Source organism: Cornus florida, unplaced genomic scaffold (genome assembly GCF_030987335.1).
Source record: "Cornus florida cultivar Cherokee Brave unplaced genomic scaffold, ASM3098733v1 CherokeeBrave_3.0.0_Hap2_Chr10, whole genome shotgun sequence".
Taxonomy (NCBI): domain Eukaryota; kingdom Viridiplantae; phylum Streptophyta; class Magnoliopsida; order Cornales; family Cornaceae; genus Cornus; species Cornus florida.
In genome coordinates, this window is record NW_026775580.1 from 55,099,184 (window position 1) to 55,113,305 (window position 14,122).

The window sequence follows — 14,122 nt, forward strand, 5'->3', positions numbered from 1 at the left end:
GTACTTTCGGCTAGGTCTATTTCTGAACTGGCCTGGCTATGCCGGTGGTGGAAAAAGAGAAAATATATGCTCAGCCTCATCAAAATGGGATGAAGATGCAGAAGCGGCAGAGGCAAAGCGGTCAGATTGAGCCGGAGCTAGCTCCTCATACTCCTCTAACTGCTCAGGCTACTCAGCATGTTCCACCTGCTCTGGAACTGGATCCTGGGCATGAGAAGGCTCTACGGGCTCTTTTACTCTCTGCCGGACTCTCCTCTCATACTGTCGACAGGCAACTGTCTTAACCCGTGCTATGGCCTACAAAAAGAAAAGAAACACTTGCAATAGAAGTCAGTAATAGATAATAGAGAATTAAAGCACAGTAAATAGAAAAATGTATGTCAAGTAAGATATACAACTCAGAATAGAGTACATGAATTTATACAAGTGATGACGCAGCCAAGTAAACAGTGACTAAGTGAAACATGCTAAATAGTGTAAGTATGGAATGCATCCAATGTGGAAAACAAAGGCATTGGACATAAATAAGGTAGCATAAAACACAAAAGATAGTGTGTGAAGTGCAATTGCAAATCTGTGATGTTCGATCGATCAAGAAAATATGAGATCGATCCAAGTTGGATCGATCAGGACTAAGTGAGATCGATCTTTCTCTGATCAATCAAAGAAAACTTTGATCAATTGAACTGCTGTGAAAAAGTTGAAAAGTCACAGATCTGTGATGTGGATGACACGAAGCAAGCTTGTGGGTCCCTCAACACATCAACAACTCAACAATGGTCACTTATCTTGGCATGTGACCCCTCAAATCTAAATCAGAATCAAAACATATATAAAAATATATACAAATATATATACATATATATTCATGCTCAAAACATCAAAAATAGTAAGAAATCCAACATGGAATCTTAGATCTAACATTGCAAACACGGAATCATCAAGATGAAGCTTGGAATTAAAAAGAAAATTCAAACTTACCAAATCGGGGAGAGAAGTGGAGACGAAGGAGATAGAGATGAGATCTGAGATGAGGAGTGAAGTTTCGAGGCTCTGGAAACTCGCCGGAGGCACGCCGAAGGTTGGAAAGAAGGTGAACAGTGGCGGGGAAAAGCTAGGGTCTGAGATCGATAGTTAAATCGATATAAATGACCCTTGGCTTCTATTTTAAAAAACTGCCTCCGACATGTTCAATTGATCTGGAAAGATTTCCGATCGATCAAACATAGATCGATCTTGAAGGAACGCAGATCGATCTAGGCCTCAAAACGACACAATCTTTTCGAAATTTTTTTTTTTTTTTTAATATTCGAAAATTAAAAATATATTTTTGTATTTTTGAAGATAAAAATAAAAATAAAATGTTTTTGGATTTTTTTTTTTTTAAGAACAAAATAAAAGTAAAAATAAAAATCTTTTTGGAATTTTTGGAAAATATTTTTAAAATAAAAATACAAAATAAAGGAAAAATATATATATATTTTTTTATTTTGAAAATTTTCTTAAAACTAAAAATGTTTTTGGAATTTTTTAGAATAAAATAAAAATTCAAAATATTTTTATATTTTTCTTATAACAAAATCAAAATTCAAAAGGGTAGTCAAAGTCAAAGTCAACAAAGGAGCATAGATTGATCAATCCAAGATCGATCTGAAAGAGACTTCGATCAATCAAACAAGTGAAAACCTGGAGATAGGTTCGAATGATGCACAGAGAGGCCTTTTTCATGGATTTCAAAAAAATTTCTAAGTATGGAATGAAGATCAATCTGAGGAAAATCTCGATCGATCTTAGAACACTCAGATTGATCTGAACTAAAGTTCGCTCGATACACAGAGAGCTGAAATATGCAGGGAATCTTCACACGATGGAACAGAGAGATGATTGGATGCAGTGATGGATGTTCTATCGATCGAACCTCTTTCAGATCGATCGAGCAAGTGCAAAATGCCTGTTTTCATAAGAGAAGTGTATGCATTCTCAATCACAGTTCCCAGCCATATGTATAAACCCAAAATATATCTAAACCACACAAGAAATGAAAGATAAAATAGAAATGAGGGAGGAATAGGGTTGTAAACCTCACAAAATGCACTAATCTTTAACGTCTCTAGCAAGACATTGAGCTCTTTTACCCCGGATCAAATATCTTGTTATGCATCCCCTTCTTGACGAGGTGAACGAATTTTTGAACTCAACCCAACAAATTGTTCTTTAAAGAACTTGTTGGATTTGGATCAAAAGGAATTGATGGTCCTTCATCAAGGCAACTCTTGGGCTTCCATGCCCTTTCAAACTTTGCTTTTAAAACAACATTCTTTGCTCTCTTTTTTTGAAGACAATGACGGGAATGTTCAACATCAAGTAAAGACTCAACTTCATCAAATTCATTGGCAATGCATTTTTCTACAACACACACTTCTTTATGCTTGTCTATTGAATTAAAGGTTGGATTAAAAATGTTCAACTTCACTTTCATATGGCCAAATGAGATTTTTATTATCCCCGTCCTACAATTGATGTTGGCATTTGAGGTTGCCAAGAAGAGACGGTCATGGATAATGGGAATTTAGCTCTTGGGATTTGGAACCGGTTCTGTGTCAATGACAACGAAATCAATGGGGAAGAAGAACTTATCAATCTTAATCAAAACATCCTCAATGATACCTCGGGGCTTTTTGATGGATCAGTCGGCAAGTTGTAAAACTACCGACGTCGGTTTTAAGTCTCCTAAGCCTAATTTGACATACACTAAATATGGAAGAAGGTTGACACTTGCTCCTAAGTCTAGAAGAGCCTAATTGATGACATGGTCACCAATGATGCAAGATGTAGTAGGTGAACTGGGGTCCTTAAACTTTGGGAGAGTGTTATGTTGCAAAATGGAGCTTACTTGCTCGGTTAAGACCACTTTCCTTGGTATTTGGCTCTTGTTCTTCCTCTTTTGGGTGCAAAGATCTTTCAAAAATTTGGCATAAGCCGGAATTTGCTTGATTGCATCCAAAAGCAGAAGATTAATCTTCACTTGCCTAAACATTTCAATGATTTCATTGGTCTTGGTCTTTTGTTTGTCAAGAGAAATGGATCATTTCAAGGCGTCCGGAAATGAAGCTTTAGGCTCAAAAGCTTTTTCAAAATTTTTCTCTAAATCACTTTTAAAACAAGAATTTTTCAAATCCTTTTTCAAATCATTGTTTAATTCATCTTTCAAATCATTTTTGACAACTTTCTCAACAAAATCATCATGCACATGCAATGAAGGAGGAATAAAATGTGAAACGGGATGGGTGTCAACTTTTGGTTGCACCGGTTTACTATCTTCATTGGAAATACCTACTTGGTTGTCAATAATCTTCCCACTTCTCAAGGTTGTCACCGCATTGACATGCTCAATTTTGTGACCTTTTGATGAGGAATGAATCTTCACAACACATTGTTGCTTTGGTGGTGCATTTAGAGGCATCTTCCCTTTCTCTCTAGCATTCAAAGTACTAGATATTTGCCCGACTTGGGTTTCTAGCTTAGCAATGGATTGAGAATGAGAATGAAACAATTGAGTGTTTGCCTCTAGAGTGCCTAGAGCGATCAATACTTTCTCCTCAAAAGCGGGACTCCTAGAATTTCCTTGAGAATAAGATGTTTGATTAGGGAAATGGGAATTTGAGAATTAATTGCCATGCGATTGAAATGATGATCTAAAATCTTGGGAACCTTGGCTTTGCATTAGAGGTGGAACATACTTTCTTTGAAAACCACCTTGGGGAAGATTTGAACCTTTCCTTTGGCTTTTCCAAGAGAAGTTTGGATGGTTCCTCCAACTCGAATTGTAATGAATGCCATAGGGATTATTCCTTTGGTTGACAAATGTAGCATTGACTTGCTCATAGTTCTCGCTTTGCGTATGTCCATGGGGACAATTAGAAGTAGAATGCAAGACACTTGAACAAGTCATGCAAGATTCATTAGATGCATGATGATAAACATGATTAGGGGAGGAAGATACTTGATTCACCGAATTTTGGTTGATCAAGAATTGATCAAACCTTTGAGATAAGGATTTCATCTCGGCGGCTATGTCATTGGAATTTTCAACTTGATGTAAGCCAACATTCTTCCTTCTACCTAGATTTCTACCATTTTTAGAAGATAAAGATCTATGCATTGAATTCTCACTCATGCTTTCATACAATTGCCAAACATCATTTTCATGTTTGTCAAGATAAGAACCACCAATAGATGCATCAACCATACCCTTGTAATTATTCGGTAAACTTTCAAAGAAATATTGAACTAGTTGCCACTTAGGTATGTAATGATGTGGGCACTTCCTAAGCAAGTCATTAAACCTTTCCCATGTCTCATGAAACATTTCCCAATCCCCTTGAGAAAATTCAAGAATGGAAGTTCTCATAGCATTGGTCTTTGATACGGGGTAGTACTTCTTCAAGAACTCTTGTTGCATTTCTACCCAAGAAGTTATCGAAAAAGGTCTAAGATTGTTGAACCAATATTTTTCCTTGTCCTTAAGGGTAAAAGGAAAAAGTTTGAGTCTTAAAACTTCTTCTGGCATGTCCGTGTATTTCACGGTGGAACACACTTCAAGAAACTCATCCAAATGCTTGTAAGGTTCTTCACTTGGAAGTTCATAATGGTTGGGAAGCATTTGAATGGTTTGTGGTTTAATCTCATAGTGATGTGCTCTAAATAGGGGCAATTGAATGCATGTAGGTGCATTGTATTCATTAGGCACATAATGGACTCTTAAAGCAATGGGAGGATTCATAACCGGTGGTGCTACATAAGCACCTTGATTAACTTGAACCATGGGAGGTTGTGGAGCAAAAATTGGCCAAGGCATTCTCAATAGAGTTTGGCCTTGTTGTTGTGGTGGGATGAATGGTCTAGGCATGCCTAATGGTACTTGGATGTTGTCATGATGCGCATTAGGGTGGAGGATGCCTTGTTAGTCTATGTGACCAAGGTCCTCCACATGGTCGTCATGTTGCTCCTCCATTGATGAAATGGAGTGATGCGAACTACCTCTTCCCCTAAGATTACGAACAACCGATTCAAGATGCAAATTAAGAGGGACAAGAGTAGGATTTAATGACCTACGACCATGCATGCACTAGCAAATCGAATAACAAGTAAATAGCAATCACTTCGCCCCCACAACAAATCAATCAATAAACATTCTCCACATACATTGGTCCCATACTCCCATGTTTGAATAATATCAAAGAAAAATTAATTTGCCTCCACGCGAGCTCATGATTTATTTAAGAATTTAAAAACTTGTCACCACGCGGGCCGACGATTTAACTAGAGATTAAGTTAGAAAGATCTCACAAAGGTCCTTAAGCACTTCAAATAATTTTTTTTTTTCAATTTTTCCGAGCCTTGCTATGCTTTGCAATTTTTAGATTTTAGTCCTTTTTGTGCTTAGCTTAGCTCCTTACTTTTCAAATCTCCTTTGCTTGACTTCCTTGCTCAATTCACCTAGCCAAATAAGAACAAACACAATAAGTAACTAAAATGAAAATAAAGTAAAAACACGATCAAAAGAGTACTAATTCCTATTTGTTTGCTAATTCAATCCCCGGCAACGGCGCCAAAAACTTGGTGTGTCGTCGGACCAAAGCCTAAAAATGTGCTAAGAATGTGAATGTGCAATGTGGTCAAGTTTAAATTTATAAATGCCACTATTACCTCTAACTAAAAATATAACTAGGGTGAGTAAGGATCGTCCCAAGGGATTGTGGGCGTGTTTACAATGGAAACAATGTATAGGGTTAGTAGGTCGAGTGATCAAAAAATGGTTTGTTTGGTTGATTAAGCTACAATGCAATTGAAATTAAAGCAAGTAAAAAGTAACAATTTCAAGAGTAGGGAAAAAGATATAGAGGAGAGGACTTGGGGTACTAGAGCCCACCACTAAGCTTGACTTCACTAGACACTAGCAATTGTATATCAATAGGGAAATTGAATTGTAACTTGTGTGTGTGTGACATTAATTGAAACTAGGCATGGATGGTAAATAAGTATAGATTTTCTAGCCAATTCAAATGGAAAGCACAACCTATCAAATGAGACCAAAATCCATTCAATGAAACCACAATTTATGCACACACAACTACCTAGAAATATACACCCTTTGCATTCATAAGTATGGAACACCAAGGAACAAGAATAGATTGTCCACCTATATATGAATCTAAAGCAACCGTACTACATCTACACTAAAGACATGGAAATTAAACTAAGTAAGCTAAAGGTGTGGCGCAATCCATCAAGAAACAAGTGTGAACCATCAAATAAAATACAAGAATATTCAATTAAGCACTATGTTTTGATCATCACTAGATTGACTTCATCCATACACATAGACATGCATAAATTCCATTAAATCTAGAGAAAAACACATGAATCATCCATTCTAGCATACATAGACATATGATTAGAAATAGATAATTAATTGAAAGCATTAATCCATACACATCAAGTAGAAACCACAAGATATATATAAATCCAAGATCAAAACATTTGTTACAAGTAAATCCCCAAAAATATACAAAGCACTAGGCCTAGGAAGCAAACTTAGGGGCTACTCTAGCCCCAAATAGATGTCTAGCCACTCATTGAAGTAGTCATCCAACCCTCAAGGGCTATCTCCATGGTAGGAATGACCTCCTTCTTGATGGAAACCCTAGAAGAATGGAAGAACTCCCAAAATGTGTAAAGCTCTCTCTAGTCTCTAGCCTCCTCTCCAAGATATGTGATATGAGATGTGTAATTATAATGAATCTTGCTCTTAAAATGGCTCCAAATACTTATATAGGAGGCTCAAGTGTCACACCCAATGGTTTGGACTTGTGCACTAGGGCCCTTGCAATGATTGCACCACGAGCCAACTTTTAATGAGCTAAAATTTGTTTTAATTCGGACTTGAGGAGGTTTGATCGATCGAAATGTGGTAAGATCGATCGAACTTAGGTGAAATCCATCGAATGCTGCAGAGATCGATCATCCTTGGCTGTGCCTTTTTGAATAAAGACAAATCTCTGAGATATTTTGAGATGTTTTAGGAAAAAAACAAAAGTAGTAGGTGGGGTGGTAGGTGAGGATAAAATCAAACAATTTTGATCGATCTGAGGAAAGCTAGATCGATCGAAAATGGTGGAATCTTTTGGATAAGGACAAAGGCTTGGATCCATCTTGAAATGTCCAGATCGATCACCTCCAGATCGATCGAAGAATTATTGAGATTGATCGAACTTGCTGTTTTCCCACACTTTGCATCCATTTTGCTCATTTCTTCTATTCAGCTTGAGATAGCTTCTTTAATGCTCTTATTTGGCTGAATTAACTTATTTTTGGGATAAGTGCCTGAAAAGGACAATAACATAAAATTAGTCTAAGATGGGAAAATAAGATAGATAAAGGTCCTAAAATACATAAACTTAAGAGGTTTAAATGCGCACTTTTCAGCGCTCATCACAATGCTCAGATATTTTCCAACTCTTCTTTTAAATAGTTATGTACATTAATAACTCACTTTCATGAGATATGATAATTTGCTAGTATTAGTATGCTATTCTATCACTTTGAATTTTATTCAATGGGTAAATGTTTTTACATATTTATGTAATTTTTACCTATTTTTGCATTTGTCAAAATGGAAGTTTGATTTTTCATATTTTTGTAAATTAGGGCCCTAGATGTAATTAAAATTCATTTTATTGTCACTTTAACTCTTAAGTGCCTTAGTTTCATTTCACCTGATTCCAACCTTGCATTTTGAGCTACAATTTCATTTTATGGATGGCTATTTAAGGTCGTTTTTCGACTAGAGATCAAAGGTACTTTTCACACCTTCATTGCGAGAAATTATTGTATGCTCCCAACCAATTGCAAAGCGACACATAAAGTTGACAATTGCTTATGTGTCGCTTCATGATTGGCCTTTATTGCCCTTAGGACTTAGCTACAGCTAGAAGGCCGATTTTCAAACTCAACCTCAAATAATTAATGCTATTAGTGTTTGGTAAAGGTTCGTTGTTGGTCTGGGTTACTCTAGAATTCTTTTGGAGCATACACAATGGTCTTCTCAAAAGATAAATAATTTAAATGGCTAGATTGTGTCACGGGTCAATGGCTTTTATCATTAGCATTTTTTTTGTTTGGACATATTAGTCTAATTGTTTTGGTTTGGGCTTTCTCAGCATCTCTATCCTAGCCCAAATGAGCTTGTACATTTTATACTAATCAATGCATTTTGTTTAACCTTTCAATAAAAATATGCATTTCTTTTTTTCTTTGACAGATATATAAATATATATATGTCACCCACAATTTTACCCCGGCCAAAATCCTAGGATTTTGAATGTGATTGATCCCTATGTGGAGGTCAGCTGTCGGAGCTTGGGAAGTAAAATGGTGAACTTAATGTGACAGAGTGGCTACGGCCTAAATTATGTTTTGTCTTAGAAGGTAGGGCCAATGTTTATGTTTTAGAGTCGACACCTAATGTTGAGTTTTGGTGTGTTATGTCACCGAATTATGGAAATGTTTGGAACACTTGGCTAGATTTGAATGTGGACTATATTATTTGATTCTTGACTAATTTGCGTGAACTAGATAAGTGGGTTCGGGGGTTTGATTACCTTTGGGGAAGGTGTTAGGCACCCAAAGATGCTTATACTATGTACGGTTACCTACTTCAATCTTTCTCGTTGCTTTCTTTCCTTATGATTGTTATGTGTGGCTCAAACTTATGAGTTTGGTTTGGTTAAACATGGGTGGTTTGAAATAAAAAGACTAAACTTAGGGATGCCCAAGCTGCCTACATATCTCGTAGATGGGCATCAAGTCTTACATAGTTCGGAATGATATTTTAGGTTCCCGTGAATGGGAGGATTCAATGGTCTCGTGAGTGAAACAAGTTTGGAATGATGTTGAAAATCCTATGGATGGGAAGTGTAGCGCCCTGGATTTTTATTTTTATTTTTTCAGCAATATTTATTTTATTTTATTATTTATTATTTTTGTACCTCGATTTTTGTGTCACGTAAGTTCCGGTAATTGTTTTAGGCATCTCATTAAGTTTTGGATTCTTATAAATGCATTACGGCATGTTTCATTTTCAAATCCGAGAGGTCCCATGTAGGGCCAGGACCGAATTTTCATGCTCGAAATTTTTTTCTGGTTTTCATTTTCATTTATTATTTCATGTTAATTATATATATATGTGACTATATATATATATTGGTTAGATATTTTGATGGCATGTGAGCATATAGTAGGAGCATTAGAGGGCATTTTGGAGTGTTAATGTATGAAGTGGGGTCCACCTCGACCAAACCACCCCCTCCGTATTTCGGCCAAGCCCTATCTCTTTACAATATCACCGTTTCTTTGTATATTCATGTATACACACACTTTAGTCTAGGATTTGAGCTTGTAAGGGAGAGATTTGAACTTAGTGATAGAAGATAAAGTTAAACCTCTCATCAAGGGCATTATTTTGGTATCAATCTTGCTTGCATTTGGGAATTTCGAATTTGAGGGTTTAGGGCTTGTTTGGCTTCCATTGAAGGTAAGAGTGTCTAACCCACTTTTCTTTGCCTCTTGTTAAGTTATATGGTGTTTATTTCATGTTGAGCATATTAAATTTGATCATAGTTGATGTTCTAGTCATAGTTAGGGTGCGAGTTGAAACTATGATGTCCTTAGTAATTAAAATTGTAATATTTTTGTGCTTAAGTGTTTATTTGCCCAAGCACGTGTTTGTGAGATGAAAAAGGAGATTTATTTGTGATTATAATACTTATATACATGGCATTTATGCTTGAATTGCCTCTTGCAATATTAAGTCATGCTATTGATTACTAAATTATAAATATTAGTTACTATACTATTTTGTTGTTAATAAAATGCATTCACAAATGCATGAGTTAGTTTGATAAAATGGTATAATTGATTGCCCTTTAATGGATGGCTTTAATTGTTGATTTCATTATTATACTCATTACATTCATGATATTGACGTAGTTGTGGGGATTGAGTTGATTTGTCAACTATGGAATTGAATTTTAAGAAGTTTCTAAGAAGGATTTTAGAATGAAACCGGAAGTTGCGAATCCGGTGCTAATTCAACTTAGAGGGACAACATGTTGGATTTGGATGTGTATAATTGAATTAACTATGCTCCAAATGGTCGTTGGATTTGAGGTGAGGGATAGTTAGTTAATTTCGCCTCGGTAAAATTGATTAGCGGTTTTCGGTGTGAGTTGCGTAAGTTTAAGTTAGAGTCGGGAAGGCATTGCATTGCATGACTCATTGTCGTTGACACACATTTTCTTGTTGTATAAAAAATGTCATTTCGAATAAAGTGTATTGCTTATGATTTTACGTATTTCCCCAAAGAATGATCCCTAGTACATTTATTCCCCTTCATTGGTTGCTTAACCCAAAGGAGTCCAAAGTCGGTGTTTTAGACATTTCCTATTGAGACGTTGTGCGCACCCCTTTATTTTAACATTTTTCAGGGCAAGGGAAAGAAGTAGTGGATGACACGCCTCCACAAGCTGAGGCGTAGCTAGGGAATCGGTTTTTGACATCTTTTGTTAAAGTGTTAAATAGACGATGATCGTTTTATAATTGCTCATAATGTGACAATGTCATATAAAGGCAATGTAAATATGGCCGTGAATGTCTTATTTTTGTAACCATATTCTTTTGGATAACTACGTATATTTTGGATAAAGATGTATAGACTATTTTGACCATGAATGGCAAATAAAATTATGAATGTAAATGAATTTATTTTGTTAAGTTCTTACACCTATTATGATGTTTAAACCTTATTTCACCAATGTATTCAAGGGTATGATTGTTTATGGGATAGTTTGTGCCATATTGGAGTGTTAATTGACCTATATAGCATGTAGGAGTCAAACTATAGCAATCTTTGGGGTTAAAGACCATTTTTTTGGTTAGTGCTCGAGCATTGGAGCCTAGAGCTCGAGCACCAGGGTAATCCAGAGAACTTATAACCTAGGAATGTTAAAGCTCAAGCTCGAGGGGGTAGAGCTCGAGCATTTTTTAGCCAAAGCTCGAGCACTGCACTATTCACCTACCTGTTTTGCAACCTAAACTTCAAACGATCATAACTTCCTCATTTCAAACCCAAATTAGGTCATTCTTGAGTCCAAACTTACCAAATTAAAGTCAATTTTCCAATGATGTCAACCCCATCCACAAACTCCAATCACACTAGGAAAGTGGGTAATTGTAGAAAACCATAGCTTTGGTAATTGCAAACTTACGAAAAAAGGTTTAAATAGTTAATGTGATATTATATAGTCTCATTTGACCCACGTAAGGTCAACTCATCCTCCTTACTTAACTTCAAATGATCTTTTTACCCTTAGGTGTCCTCAGGTTCGACTAAGAACCCGATTAATGTTCAGATCCACGAATTTGGGTCGTTATAGGAAGAGCTAGAGATCTCGTGGGTGAAATGACTCTAGATAATGCTTAAGGTTCTGTGGATAGAAAGTCGTTAAAAGGTGTAAAAAAGGTTTCATGGATGGAATGGTTGGAAATCATGTGAGGGCTGATAGTTCTAGGTTTGAAGTTCGAAATTCCATGGTTGGAAGATGGCTTTGTGGTCCCCATATTTTGGGAAAAGTGGTCGGATCTAGGGATGCCTAGACTTCCTACATATCTGTGGATGCCGAGAATTAAGTCAAACGTAATTCCTCCCTTTTGCGGAGGAAAATAGAGGGAAAAGAAGTGTATATGATTTGACCAAACCGCGAGAGGTTTATACGAAAACCGAGACTTGAGATGAAAAGAGGTTTATACAAAAACCTATGTTTGAGATTGAGGGTTCATGGATGAACCAAATTACAAGAGGTTTATATGAAAACAAAGACTTGAGATGAAAAGAGGAATTACGAAAACCTATGTTTAAGATTGAGGGTTCGTGAATTAACCAAACTGCGAGAAGTTTATACGAAAACTGAGACTTGAGATTAAAAGAGATTTATACAAATACCTAAGTTTGAAATTAATGGAGATTTGTATGAAGACCCGTGTTTGGAAAAGAGATGATTAGGGTGGTCTAACGGCGTATTGTTTCAAGATAACCACTTATATAAAAGTGGATTTTGAAGTTGAAAATGACCACCCTTACGAGGTGGGTTCTGAGGTAGGTAGAAAATGACCACTTTTACGAGGAGGGTTTTAAGGTAGAAAATGACCATTCTTACAAGGTGGGTTTTTAAGATGTAAATGTAGAGATTTGAAAAGAGGTTTTTATGAAAAACCTTATCTTCAAGATTGAGTATTGATGACTACTTGTATGGAAGTAGATTTTTGAATTTGAAATGGTTTTTACAAAAACCTTGACTTGGGAAGTGAAGATTGATTGGGGCCATTATGATGGTTTGATTTTGATGAACTTTTGATGGGATAATCTTGTCTTTGGAAAAGTAATGGCTTAAGAAAAGGTTATCTTAAGTCAAAAATCGGACAGTGTAACTACTCATGAGTGTCAGATTTGAGTTTAAATATGATGAGTGTCATGAGAGATGATCGTGATGGCTCCGAGAATGGACAAAATGCTTGTTTTTGGGGAAAACAATGAGGTTCAAAGGAGCAAGGCTCCTACGAGGGCTATCTCTTACAAGTAATAATAGGGTATCCCAATAACGAAATGGTAAGAATGTCACTCGTTGCATTGAATATGCTTATGCGTGTGTGAGTTGATTTTGATTTGATGTTTGATTTTATGAGAAATAATTGGGATGGCTCCAAAGTTGAACAAAGTGCTTGTTTCTCGAGGAAATCATGGGGTCCAAAGGAGTAAGGCTCCTACGAGGGCCATCTCTTACATGTAATAAGGTGTCCCGATAATGAAATGACAAAAATGTCATCCGTCATTATGAACATGCTTGTGTGTGTGTGTGTTGTGTGTGTTAATTTTAGTTGTTCATTTTAAGAATGAGATGCACAAACATCAATAATCAAAGGTTTAGCATAAAAGTAAACATATGGGGTTGTAACCGATTGGATTGGGAAGGTTGTCATCCCATTCATGTTCGTTGGCACCAGTATATAACCCAGGCCTACAACTCGATCCGTCTATTCGCTCATGCCAATGGGGGAAGCTAATAACAACAGGTTGCAACCATGCAAATATAGGCTATGCAATGTAGAAATTTAAAGCATATAAGTAAAGTAATAAAAGCATTGAAATATAAATCAAAGCAACAAGATAGGAATGGAGGAGTCTCAATTCTTGGCCATCATTTTCCACCTTCTTTCTTCACTATGAGAAGCTTATGGTTGAGGGAGAAATGAAAGAGTGGCTTTTCTCTATATGAGAGGAAGAGATTGGAGGGTTGTGGTTACTTGAGAGGCCATTTGGGCAGCTTTAGAGCTGTTTGGAATCAATCTTATAGGTGGAGAACCTCCCCTTGAATGAAAGGGGTGTGGTCTTATTTATAGTCTCTTAAAGAAGTGGGGTCCCGAAGTTATGCCCTGTGTGCAGACTTAGCCACGCATGTAAGCGCGACTGATCGCCTTTACTTGATTTTGGGGATAACTGCGTCTACGGGTGCGGCTGTTTCCTTTTTTTGATGAAAGTAATCTAGTCACATCTGTTGGTGCAGCTGGTTGGGCTTCTTCTTGCTAATATGCTGGAAATCCATGTGAATGTGTTTCTTTTGGGGTTTTTTTTTTTTTTATCTGAAATGATGATGTCAATCATGACATCATATGACCTCTAGAATACTCATTTAACTATTTTTTAATGTTCTGTCCTTATGGGACTCTGAATATTTTATTTTTGGGGACAAACTTAAGGTTTTCGGACATTCCGGACGCAGGGGCGGAGCCAGGATTTTGAGGTTGCGGGGGGGGGGGGGGGGGGGGCAAAATTATAAAGAACATTACCTAGTCAGAACTTTGGAAAAAATATATATATATATTACGTAGGCAAAAATATTTTACTATTTATTATATTCATACAAAAATATATCTATTTAAACTTTTTTCAATTTATTTAAATAAAAAAAAAAACTAGTTATTTAAGGAAATTTTTTGTGAACAAACA